Genomic DNA, 12,915 nt, shown 5'->3' with positions numbered 1-12,915 from the left:
TAGAATCAGACAACATATCACAAAACAACAATGCAGCCATTAGACTCAGAGGAAAAAAAAGCTAGTTTTTTTGAAAACACCTAATCAATAGTCAGAAAGTAAAAATAGATAGGTAAAAAATAAACTAGATAATACAGAATTTTAAATAAGGAAATACATAAATACAAAATAATAGTATTAAAATTAATAATGATTTAAAAAAAGTTAAATTATTCAATTGAAATAAATTGTATAAATAGTAATCAGGATAATGAAAAACATACTTACAGTACATTTTAAAGAAAAATAAGTAAATAAAATAAAATAATAATGAATATCAGAAATCAGCCCATCAGAGAGTTTGCCAAAAAGAAACGAAATTATTATGATAAAATATTTATAGAATCTAATGTGTTATACAAGCACGTAAATATATTGATATTGGTCATACTTTCATTAAAAAAATAATAAACATTTATTGTTTTGGTCCTTTTTGGACTTCAAAGATGGCCTCTGATCGATGCTTGAGGTGATGTGATTGGTTGGCTCGAATCTGTTTGTTGCATTGTGAGATAAACACAGAAAGCACCCCTCAGTGCGTGACATTTCACCTGCCTGCAACAGTATTAAACCATTAAGATGCCTTACAAGATAATAGGGCGATTATAAGTTGCTCTACTTTTAATATCGCTGAGAAACAAAGAAATATCGACGCTGAAGGCAACAAGGATGAACTTTTGAACTATTGTGTTGCTACAAATGAAGGCTAACAGAGGAGATGAAGAGGGATATCTGGTCAAGCTGCACTTACTGTAAGTCAAACCTTTGCTAAAAAAAAAAAAAGTGAACTACCTTTGTTACATTGTTTCCAATGTCTGCCGTAAAGTATCCATAAGAAGCGCTACATGTGTGAATTTGGATGCATTTTTGTTGACTTTGATTACACTTGTCAGGGCCAGAGTTTGTTCACTAACTTTTTATGTTTTAAAGCTGTGAAATTAGTATTGCGTGGAATTTATCTCGCTTGTCTTTGATATTTGTATTGTAAATTTCATTTAGACTACGTGATAGCAATCTATTTAATTTACTATTAGCTGGTTGGCTCTTGTTACAAAATCAGGGTTTACTTCATGACTGAATGACTTTAACAGCCATGGGTTTTTTTGTAATTCCAAGATTTTATGGAAGTTATTTTCTGAACATATAGTATAAAAACTGCATGATTTAATTAGTTATGATTGAATTAAGGCAAATGCAATACAATGCAACATTACACCTGAAAACTAAAGTATCGATCAATCAATCAATCAAGCTTTATTTATATGGCACCTTTCATACACAAATGAAATGCAACCCAAAGTGCTTTACAGGGATTGAAAACAAGAAGAAAGCAGAAATGAAATAATGGCAAGGCATATTAAAAAACAAAAATGGATTTTGAAAAAGAGACTAATGCACACCCACAACAATGAAATATGTGTAATTAAAATAAGTTAACGCGTCAAATTAATATTAAGAATACAAATAGTTAAAATAAATAAATTTAAAAAGGGTAAGGATAAGAGTTGAAAATAAAATTAAGGCTAAAAATATCAATAAAACTGAGTAGATGAATACAAATAAATAAATGAATGAATAAAAATAAAATAAGATAAACAGTTAAAATTAGTAAAATAATAAAGCAACATTTACATCAATATAACAGTAAAAAGTAAGTAATAAAATTGTTAAACCCTACATAAAAGCCAGACTGAGTAAATATGTTTTTAGTTTAGAATGTAAGTAAGTAGTAAGTAAGTAAGTAAGTAAGAAAGTAAGTAAGTAAGTAAGTAAACTTTATTTAGTATAGCACCTTTCACAGACACAGTCACAAAGTGCTTTACAGAGAATCAATGTCGACAAGACAATACAATGAGCAATACATAAGATAATAAAGAAGGCAGACAAAATTACATCAAATTATGATAGAAGGTCAAAAGCAGTGGTGTCCCAACTTTTTTCAAAGAGGGCCACATTTGATGTTGTCAGAATACCTCGGGGCCATTGGCTCCTACTGAGACTTAGGAATCATAAAAAACAAAACAATTATTTTACTTTTTTTCTCAATAAATCAGTAACTAGGTAGTTCTCAGCTCTCCACAAGACACATAAACATTAGTAGCAAACTTTATCTTCTTCTGGAGGAAAATGTTTTTCGTTAGGGTCGGGCAATGTGGGAAAAATATTGTCTTTCCTGACCAGCAGACAATATTTTAAGAACACAATCATTCTTTTCCTATGTTCTAAACAATTTTTATGCACCAATTTTGCCTTTTCTGTACAAGTTCATAATTTTGATCTTGTCTTGTGTCCTCTTTTGTGTATTCTGAACTTTTATTGTTATTCTCACATTGTGTTAAAAACATTAATTTGAAAACCTGTCAACTTTAAGAGTTCTTGTGTTTCTTCTTTATTGCTGTCTTGCAGAATTCCCAGTGCTTTGGCTTTATACGAGTAATCCATGAAGCTTTTTGAGACGTTTCTGGATTGACTTTAGTTTTGTGTGCGCGCTTGAAAGAAACAGCAAATGTACAGATGATACAGAATGTGATTAATTTATGTGCGAGAAATAACACATTTTAAGATGGAAGCTTGGGGCCGTAAATAAATGGACCTTGGGCCGCGATTGGCCCCCGGGCCGCACTTTGGACACCCCTGGTCAAAAGCCATAACAAACAAATGTGTCTTAAGCTGCTTTTTAAAAGTCTCAGTTGAATCAGCACAGTGCACTTGGGGCGGAAGACTGTTCCTGAGAGATGGAGCCACATGCTCAAAGGCACAGTCATCCTTAGTTTTAAGCCTGACACAAGGCACAGCAAGCAGACCCTGATCTGAGGATCTGAGGGGTCTACTGGGGATGTAAGGGTGGAGCAGGTCGGAGATATAAGAGGGTGCTTGATGATGGATTGCAGTTTACGTTCAAAAGTCTCAATATCTCTGTCAGCTCCCCTCAGATCCTCCGGCACTTACTGAAAGTAAGGAAGTATATGTTCCTCTTTATGTTAGTTTTTTCTGTTTTCGTATATCATTGAGTTCTGCCTGCCAGGAATGCATTTTTAAGGATGCATCTCTAGTATGTACACCTCCTGGCTCACTCTCTCTCTCTCTCTCTCTCTCTCTATCTATTACACTCATACACACACCCACACCCACACACACCCACACAGAGCAAGGGTGGCACTTTTGGTCTAACTATGCAGTTGAGTCAGCTGTTCCAGCTTTAGATGCTAACTGTGCAGATCAATGGCCCCCTCGGTCTATTAGTCATACCTGCCCTATTAGCATCAGCTATTAGCATCTTTTCGTCGATACCATTGATCAAGCTGCTTTGGCTTCGGGACAGAAAGGGACAGAGTGAGGGAGAGGGGGAGAGGGAGTATTGATCTGATCAGATATTCAGATTTGATGTAAAACAATAGATGTTGTTTTTTTCAAAATGGCATTAAACCCATTTGAACTATGTGACTTTTGTTTTACAATATAAACACTGAGTTAATTTGGGTTTTGAAGTTCATGAACTGTAACAAGCTGGATTACTATGACATTAGGGGGTATAGCTGGTGTCTGTTTTCAAAGTAAGGATGCTGCTTTTTGTAGTTTTATTTCACTTTTACTTAAAGAACTTTGATGTCTTTAGTTGACAATACAATAGTCATGATCCGTTTTCTTTAGCAGTATGTAGTGCATGTTATTGCCATATTTTCCAAAGTTGTAGCAGTGTTATTTTCTTTCACACTGAATGACATCTGAGCCAGCTTCAGGCTGCGACTCGACACAGAAAAGATTCATTGTGTAAGTCTGAATCCTTGGGAAGAAGTTCTGAGATGAATGAATGATTAAAGGTTGATTTCGGTTAAGACAAGATCAGTTGTGATTCTGTGTCTGGTGGGACAGTAAGACTCGGCAAGTTACGGACTTCAGAGCAGTGAAGGGGGGCTGATTATTTAGAATGATCCCTCCTAATTTAAATAAATAATAAGACCAAACGCTATTTACTATGTACGTTAAGTTACATAAGTACACAGAGAGAGAGAGTAGATCAAACATAACTGGCCTCATATAAAATTTTAATGTTTGAAGTGTTTACTGTGTGTTTTTGTTGATTGTTACTGTTCTGTTTTTTGTTTTTCACTCTGTAAAGCACTTTGAATTACTCTTTGTATGAATGGTGCTTTATAAATAATCTTGCCTTGCCTTGCCTTGCCACACTCTGGCCTCATTGTTCTTATCCAGGGTGACAGGTGTCTATTCCCCCTTGTCATTACTCCTTTAATCCTGCAGATGACAGTAGTGTGCTGATGACTTGACAATCACTGCCAGGAGTCTGTCCCTGAAGTTAATATTAGTTTAGTCTCAGCAATAATCAGCCTCTGCTGCCCCTTTGTAGAGTTCCAGCTCATGTTTACAGATCATAATTTGTATGTGTATCGGAGCTTTTGCCTCACAGGAAGTGGCTGTGGTCAACTGTGGTAAATGTTACTTATTACAGCGTGGGTTTCCCCCCTCATAGCTCAACAACTCCCAGAAGTTCAAAGTGGCTGCAGGCTGTCTTTTCATCACTAACAAACGGCTCTTATTTGTGCAAAAACATGTGTTTAATCTTCATCATGTGATATGTATAAAAAGGTGGTACAAAGGGCTTGAGCTGCTTATTAATATTAACAACCGTGAAGAACACAAAACAGTACTCTTCATCCTCTCCTCTCATCTGTGCCGTGTGTGTACCTATGAGTGTGCCTTTGGTTATTTTACTTTTTGTTCAGACAGTCTCATGGTCAGTGGAGCTGACTGCCAACATTGTATGAAACATATTAATAGCTGAGATCTTGTGCTTTGGCTGAATCCCCAAAAAGTTTCAGCTGAGTTTTGTTTTTTGCTGCAGAAAAAGTGCAAGAAGTCCAACATCAGAAAGCTCAGTGCTTCAGTTAATTGAGGGAAGATTATCCATGAAGGTCCATGAAGATGTAAAAATGCAGCTAGTCGTTTCTGCAGGATAATATAAAGTCAGAAAGAAGCACAAGTATGTTGCAGCTGATCCAGAACTAGTATCAGCTTGAAGCCAGTGGAGAGGAACAGAGCAAAAACCAAGCAGTGAAGCATCACAGTTTTTGTGTTTGTATACTTAATAAGCACTACACAACAAGGTTCAAACTGTTGCTAATGACACCGTCTGTCCCTGTAGGTAGGTGGTGCTAGGTGACAAGTGGAGATCAGCCACCCTCCAATGAGGAAACACGACAGAGTGAGTTTCTGAGAAAGACATCTTTTTTTGACAGTGTGGCAAAGCTGCTTGTTGGAGCTGAGACGTCTTTCTACACACACACACACACACACACACACACACACACACACACGCACACGCACACGCACACGCACACGCACACACACACACACACACACACACACACACTCACACACACACAGTCCAGGGTCTTTGCTGCTTATTTCTTCAGTCTCTCTAAAAGGAAGCATATCTGCAGGGAGCAGAGGCCAAGGCTCACACTTACACACACACAATTCCAAGTTCCTGAAGGAGTGCTGTGTCAGCAAAAGACTAGTGTTTACATTTACACACACACACACACGCACACACACGCACACACACACACACACACACACACACACACACACACACACACACACACACACACACACACACACACACAGATGCTCCAGATCAGCGAGAAGGTGTTAATAGAAGAGTGAAGTCTATTATGGAGTTGTTACTCTCTCAGTACTTTTATTTCTCTGTCAGTGATAAATTCAACAAAATCCATCCCAGCCTCATTGATCTCATCTGTTATCACAGCTGAGAATGTCTATATCAGTGTTTAGACTTCAAAAGTAAGACTACTTTCGATCTGCAGAGTCCCTCTCTACTTTCACTTTAGACTGCTATAGACCCAGCTCTTTAGGAAACACTATGCACTTAGCTAGACTGTTCTCCACTGTTGTCCCCAGCGGCAGACCATGTCTTCCAGCTACAGTTGACTCGCACTTTCCTGCTCTACTCTGGGAATCTGTGTTCAGCTCTTGAGTGACCCAGCACTTGGTACTTTGGTAATTATTGTGGTGATGGCAAGTTAATTGTTGATGATGATAATGGAAGGTCTTAAATTGTTTGGTTGCTTCATTGTAGATGTCGTATGTACGTCGCTTTGGATAAAAGCGTCTGCTAAATGACTTTGTAACATTGTAGAACTGAGAAGAGTTGTGCAGTTGTGTTGGAATTTAAAAAGTGAAGTGAGAAACTTGTGGAGGTAAACTTGAGGAATAAAAGAGAGGAATATTCTCATTGATTTTAACAAGTACACAAATATAAAAAAATGCACACCGAGAACTGCACAGCAGGATAAGCTGGATCCATCCTCATAACCCAACAGTCCCAATGTCTGGATAGGAGCTTCATACTGCATTAGTTTAATAGAATAGTCCTGGAGTAAGCAACGTTCAAGTGCTGGAAGTCAGGTTATCTATTATTTTTAAGGATCACATTGGTACTACTAGAGAAAACAATACTTGTAATACTACTAAATTACTTCTAGCCTTTTTAAAATGTCTATAAAATGACATCATGGTTGTTTGGCTGTGCTGTTCCTTTTTTGTTCTAATGTCTCTTTGGACATGCCCTGTGATAGGTTGGCGACCTGTCCAGGGTGTACCCTGCCTTCCGCCCGAAGCCCAGCTGGGATAGGCTCCAGACCCCCTGTGACCCCTTACAGGATGAGTGGTCAAGATGATGGATGGATGGATGGATGGATGGATGGATGGATGGATGGATGGATGGATGGATGGATGGATGGATGACTCCCCCTGGTTCATCTTGCCAGGACCAGATATACTTTGTAAAATCGTCTTGAGATAACATTTGCTTTGATTTGGTATATACAGATTGATTGATACTGAAAAACACACAAATCAAAGTGTTGTCATTCTTTTCATCTTATTCTTGGAAAAACAGCAACTACAGCATTCGCTAAATGATCAATGTTTCAGTCTAAAATTAGTTTTAAAAAGGGGATATCATTTTTAGGGCATTCAGAGGAATATGTGTAACTTAAGGGTTATTTCAAAGGCTCACACATCTACTCATCTCAAGTCATCAAGAGTATATTCAGCTACCTAACTGGGACACTGGTCATTCCATCTTCCTCTGTTTCTCATTCTTACCTCCTTTCAGCTGCACAGTCAGACTTCTCTTTTCTTACTCCAGCATACATCCTGAGTTCTTTCTTCTCCTCCTCTGTTGGTTAATTGCGATGTCAACGAGACAAAAGCGCTCTGTGTCATCTTTCCAACCGTATGTCAGAGATCATGAATGTGTGCCGCTAGCTGGCACGTGCACACCCACGCAGTCACGCCCCCATGCACACACACACAAGTGGAGGTAGCAGAAGAAAGGTGAAGGTGGAGAATCGGAGCCCTGAGAGGTGCAGAAAGAGGAAATAAGAGCAGGAGAGGGAGAATGGCACGCACAGCTTGGCATTTAAGCAGAGGATTTCCTCACTGTACCTTGTCTTCCCTCCGCTTGTTTTCTGTTTACACTTCAGTCAGCATGTCTGAGAGTCCAGGAGTGCAGTTGTAAAGGTTAAGATCAATCACTTGTCACAGAAATCTTGATATTCACCTTCAAAGTTTCAGTGATGTAGCATCAAAGTGAATAGTTTTACATTTATTTGTCTTCTATTAAAAAAACCAAATGTAAGAGATAAAAGAATTGCCTAGACTTTTTTGGATCAACCAATCTTTATCCAAGCATTACCCTCTTGTGTTGTTCTCTGTGTTGTCAGCAGACTGCCTTCCTCAGGCATTTTGAGCCAAAAAGTGATTGATGTCTCTGGCCACCACTTTGCTCCTTTAAGACATTGTAAGAGTCAGCAGACCTGAGGGAAACATAATATATTCCTTTTTTTTTTACCTGTGGTATTCTTCTCATTTCTGCTCTTCTTCAGCCTTTTCATTTTCAACAGCCCTGAGGAGGATTGCCTTCAGCTGAAATCCCATATCAAGAACATAGCATCAACATGGCTGGGAGACTTGGATGACGTTATTAGGGGAAGAGTGGCTGGATGAGACTACTAGTTGGTCAAAGTTGGTTTGACAGACTGATATACAGTATCTCACAAAAGTGAGTACACCCCTCACATTTCTCTGAATATTTAATTATATCTTTTCATGGGACAACACTTAAGAAATAAAACTTTGATGTAATGTTAAGTTGTCAGTGTACAGCTTGTATAACAGTGTAAATTCACTGTCCCCTTAAAATAATTCAACACACAGCCATTAATGTCTAAACCACTGGCAACAAGTGAGTACACCCCTAAATGAAAATGTCCAAATTTGGCCAAAAGTGTCAATATTTTGTGTGGCCACCATTATTTTTCAGCACTGCCTTAACCTTCTTGGGCATGGAGCTCACCAGAGCTTCACAGGTTGCCACTGGACTCCTCTTCCACTCCTCCATGAAGACATCACGGAGCTGATGGATATTAGAGACCTTGCGCTCCTCCACCTTCCGTTTGAGGATGCCCCACAGATGCTCAATAGGGTTTAGATCTGGAGACATGCTTGACCACTTCATCACCTTTACCCTCAGCTTCTTTAGCAAGGCAGTGGTCGTCTTGGAGGTGTGTTTGGGGTCGTTATCATGTTGGAATACTGCCCTGTAGCCCAGTTTCTGAAGGAAGGGATCATGCCCTGCTTCAGTATGTCACAGTACATGTTGGCATTCATGGTTCCCTTAATGAACTGTAGCTCCCCAGTGCCGGCAGCACTCATGCAGACCCAGATCATGACACTCCCACCACCATGCTTGACTGTAGGCAAGATACACTTGTCTTTGTACTCCTCACCCGGTTGCTACCACACACGCTTGACATCATCTGAACCAAATAAGTTTATCTTGGTCTCATCAGACATGGTTCCAGTAATCCATGTCCTTAGTCTGCTAGTCTTTATCAGATTGTTTGCAGGCTTTCTTGTGCATCATCTTTAGAAGAAATGTGAGGGGTGTACTCACTTTTGTGAGATACTGTATGTACTGATTAATGCAGGGGTTCCCAAAGTGTGGGTTGGGACCCCCTGGAGGGTCGCGAGACACAAATAGGGGGTTGTGAGATGTCTTCAAGAATGTGTTTTGTTTTTTTTAAGTTATCTAAAAATAGTACATTTTACCCATTATAGTAAATAATATCGACAAAAATAGTAGCTTAACTTGAAATAAAACATTGAAAATAAAAAATGTAATGAGTTTTCTGCCTTTCTTTGTTGTCTGATGACTCCTAAGTTTAGGGTTAGTGAACAGTTAATTATCAAAAGCATCAGAAGCAGCAAGTTCATTCATAACAGCACAGGAAACACAGCCACATGCTCATATAAGTAAGCTAATTTTCTGAAGACCAGCCACATTAAATCACTTTGAGCGACAGTGGGGGTCGCAAGTCTTTGGCACCTATATTTTGGGGGTCACGGGCTGAAAAGTTTGGGAACCCCTGGATTAATGGACAGATTACTGAGTAAGTCTACCAGGCACAAGCCCAGAGGCCAAAGGGGTCTGATCGCCCTTGTGTCAGAGCCTTGAACTCTCAACATCATTTGCCGAACAGCCAAATAGATAATCTAAGAGGCTCTAAATATCAAAAGAGATGCAAAAAGAACAACAAAATGACATCATAAACATGAAAATGACCACAAAGAGAGAGGCAAAATATATAAGGACACACAACAGACATCAGAAGGCCACAAGGAGACGTAAAAACATAGAGACATAAAACAACCAGAAAAGAAAGAGACCAAATAAATGTGTCTGTCTTTGCCCATGGCCTCATATTTGTTTCTGGAATTACTAGACTGGTTCAAGTGATGTTTTATTAAGTGAGAAAAATCCTCCACATTGCCTTCACCACTTCTTGCCATCATTGTCTCCGTACAACTCCATAAAAACAATATTTTTCATTCAAAAGCCTTTCTAATCGTATTAAGGCTTTTAATGATTCATAATTATGGTTCGTCTATGAAAGGCAGTTGTTGGCTGTGTGGCTATGCCAAGTCCCTGAGCCTCTGAGTAGTGAACTCAAACTTACTGAAATAATAAATTGTGTTAACTTTCCGATGGAGTGTGCAGTGCAAAGGTTACAGGTCTTGAATACCACACCCAAAGGTGATGCTGGATGTAATCTCACCCAACAGACGTGATTATTCATCCCTACATCACTGAAGCAGGGTGAGAATTCAATTGATGAGAATGATGTAACAAATTGTTACAAATTAGAAAGTGGTTACATGTATACAAGTCTAGTAGATGTCAAGAAACTTAAGCTTTCATTTAGACTTGTGGTCTGCCACAGCATGCACCACCACATATGCTGGAATATTCAGCGGCATGTACCTTGGCCGTGGACTGGCTATGGTCAGAGGCAGGTTAGGGTTGGCTGGCTATGTTGGCTGATCTAACAATCACCTTGTTAGCTGATATTAGTTTTACCATCAACTTACTGGATACATGGGAAAGGATATGGCTACAAAATTACTTTTCTGTCATCACGGCGGTACCAAACAGCAATATTTTTAATACACATGAAAGACAGACAAGAGTGTGTGCACCCACGTTGTCAATAGAAACAATATATATACAGTATCACACAAAAGTGAGTACACCCCTCACATTTCTTCTAAACATGATGCACAAGAAAGTTTGCTAAAGACAGCAGACTAAGGACATGGATTACTGGAACCATGTCTTGTGGTCTGATGAGACCAAGATAAACTTATTTGGTTCAGATGATGTCAAGCGTGTGTGGAGGCGCCCAGGAGAGGAGTACAAAGACAATTGTGTCTTGCCTACAGTCAAGCATGGTGGTGGGAGTGTCATGGTCTGGGTCTGCATGAGTGCTGCCGGCATTGGGGAGCTACAGTTCATTGAGGGAACCATGAATGCCAACATGTACTGTGACATACTGAAGCAGAGCATGATCCCTTCCCTTCAGAAACTGGGCCACAGGGCACTACTCCAACATGATAATGACCCCAAACATACCTCCAGACCTAAACCCTATTGAGCATCTGTGGGGCATCCTCAAATGGAAGGTGGAGGAGCGCAAGGTCTCTAACATCCACCAGCTCCGTGATGTCGTCATGGGGGAGTGGAAGAGGATTCCAGTGGCAGCCTGTGAAGCTCTGGTGAACTCCATGCCCAAGAGGGTTAAGGCAGTGCTGGAAAATAATGGTGGCCATACAAAATATTGACACTTTGGGCCCAATTTGGACATTTTCACTTAGGGGTGTACTCACTTTTTTTGCTGGTGGTTTAGACATTAATGGCTGTGTGTTGAGTTATTTTGAGGGGACAGTAAATTTACACTGTTAAACAAGTTGTACACTGACTACTTTACATTGTATCAAAGTGTCGTTTCTACAGTGTTGTCCCATGAAAAGATACAATTAAATATTCCGAGAAATGTGAGGGGTGTACTCACTTTTGTGAGATACTGTACATCTATGACAGTAAATGTCGAGAAAGCAAGACCACTTATTAGTTATCGTTAGCATTATGAAAATCAAACATGGCAGGTGTGGTGTGACAGTCTGATTGGAGACTTCCACTCTTTTAGCAGCACCTGCCGTTGGGAAATGATTTATGCTTTTGAAAATGAGTATCATATTCATGGCATGCCACTGAACTGGCACCCCAGTCTAGTGACTGGCACATGCAGCTGGCACCCTAGTGGCATACCATCAGCCATGGCACATGCCGCTGAACTACTGGCATATGCAGTACCACATGCTGTGGTGTACCATCGGCCACTTTTCAGTCTTTCTGTCACTCCGGTTTTGTGCTCAATAACCTCATAGGACAAGTATTTGGGCCTTTAGCAGTTAGTGCTTTTCAGGTTTACCTGCTTGTTACTTGGTTCTGTGTAGGTAGTTGATAGCTTGTTTTGTGAAGCTTTTTCCCTGATTGATGCTGAAAAAACAGCAGATGAGAGTGTTAGTTGTGAATAAAAAAATGATCATCCAGCCTGGAAATCAAAACAGTGATCTAACAGACTCTATAACTTTGTGTAGAAGTTAGGGGCACTGCAGTGAGGTGATAGCCCTCTGTGATTTTGCTTCTGTAAGTTAGGCAGATTTTAGGCAAAGTGTACTGCTTTGAAGTTGAACAGAAACTCCTTGTGGAGTTGAACCACTGCATATAGAATTGATTGGAAGGTGTGTTTGATGAAAACAAAGCTAATAATAGAGCTCACATACCTGCAGACCACAGCACTTTGGGGAGTCTCCAGAGGCTGCTGCTCGGATTGAGGGTTCCTCTTGGTGTAAGTGTGTGTGTGTGTGTGTGTGTGTGTGTGTGTGTGTGTGTGTGTGTGTGTGTGTGTGTGTGTGTGTGTGTGTGTGTGTGTGTGTGTGTGTGTGTGCAGTTGCAGGGAGGGGTGGTGGCAGTGGGGGTGAGTGGAGATGGTCACTGTGCACGGTAAGAATGCTTGCGAGGTACTTTCAGAGAGTTTCAGAGACAAACTGATCGATAAGTGCCTTAAATAGGGACACAAACACCTGAACACAGCATTAATCTCAAAAGCTGGATCCTATTTAAGAAGGGAGCATTTTGCTGAATAGATTGGCTGGATGGCAACCACACAGAGGTGTACCGTAAGTGGTCGGAGAGGCCCAAACGCCACTCAATGCTTTCCCCCCAGTGTTAATTAGCATTGCGAGGAGGGCAGTCAAGACCACAAACTCACACAGACACACATAGAAACCCACAAAGTATATAGTACACAACACCCTAAGTTTAGGTTTGATTGTTTCACATGATTTCACTAATCTCCAGAAGTTAAAGTTGTCTATCATCCATGGACAATGACAAATAAATGAACAGACAAAACAGTCATGGAACCA

The 12,915-nt window shown here is 39.9% G+C and overlaps 1 long non-coding RNA gene across 1 annotated transcript; it reads left to right on the top strand.

Annotated features, from left to right (window-relative positions):
• Positions 1 to 558: 558 nt before the first annotated feature.
• LOC117816494 lies at positions 559 to 6,782 on the top strand. The gene is made up of 3 exons (XR_004631967.1): positions 559 to 791; positions 5,201 to 5,260; positions 6,657 to 6,782. It is a non-coding gene; the product is annotated as an uncharacterized LOC117816494 (long non-coding RNA).
• The last annotated feature ends 6,133 nt before the right edge of the window (positions 6,783 to 12,915 follow it).

This window comes from Notolabrus celidotus, chromosome 7 (assembly GCF_009762535.1).
Source record: "Notolabrus celidotus isolate fNotCel1 chromosome 7, fNotCel1.pri, whole genome shotgun sequence".
NCBI classification, from domain to species: Eukaryota; Metazoa; Chordata; class Actinopteri; order Labriformes; family Labridae; genus Notolabrus; species Notolabrus celidotus.
This window is presented reverse-complemented; position numbering and strand designations above follow the sequence as displayed.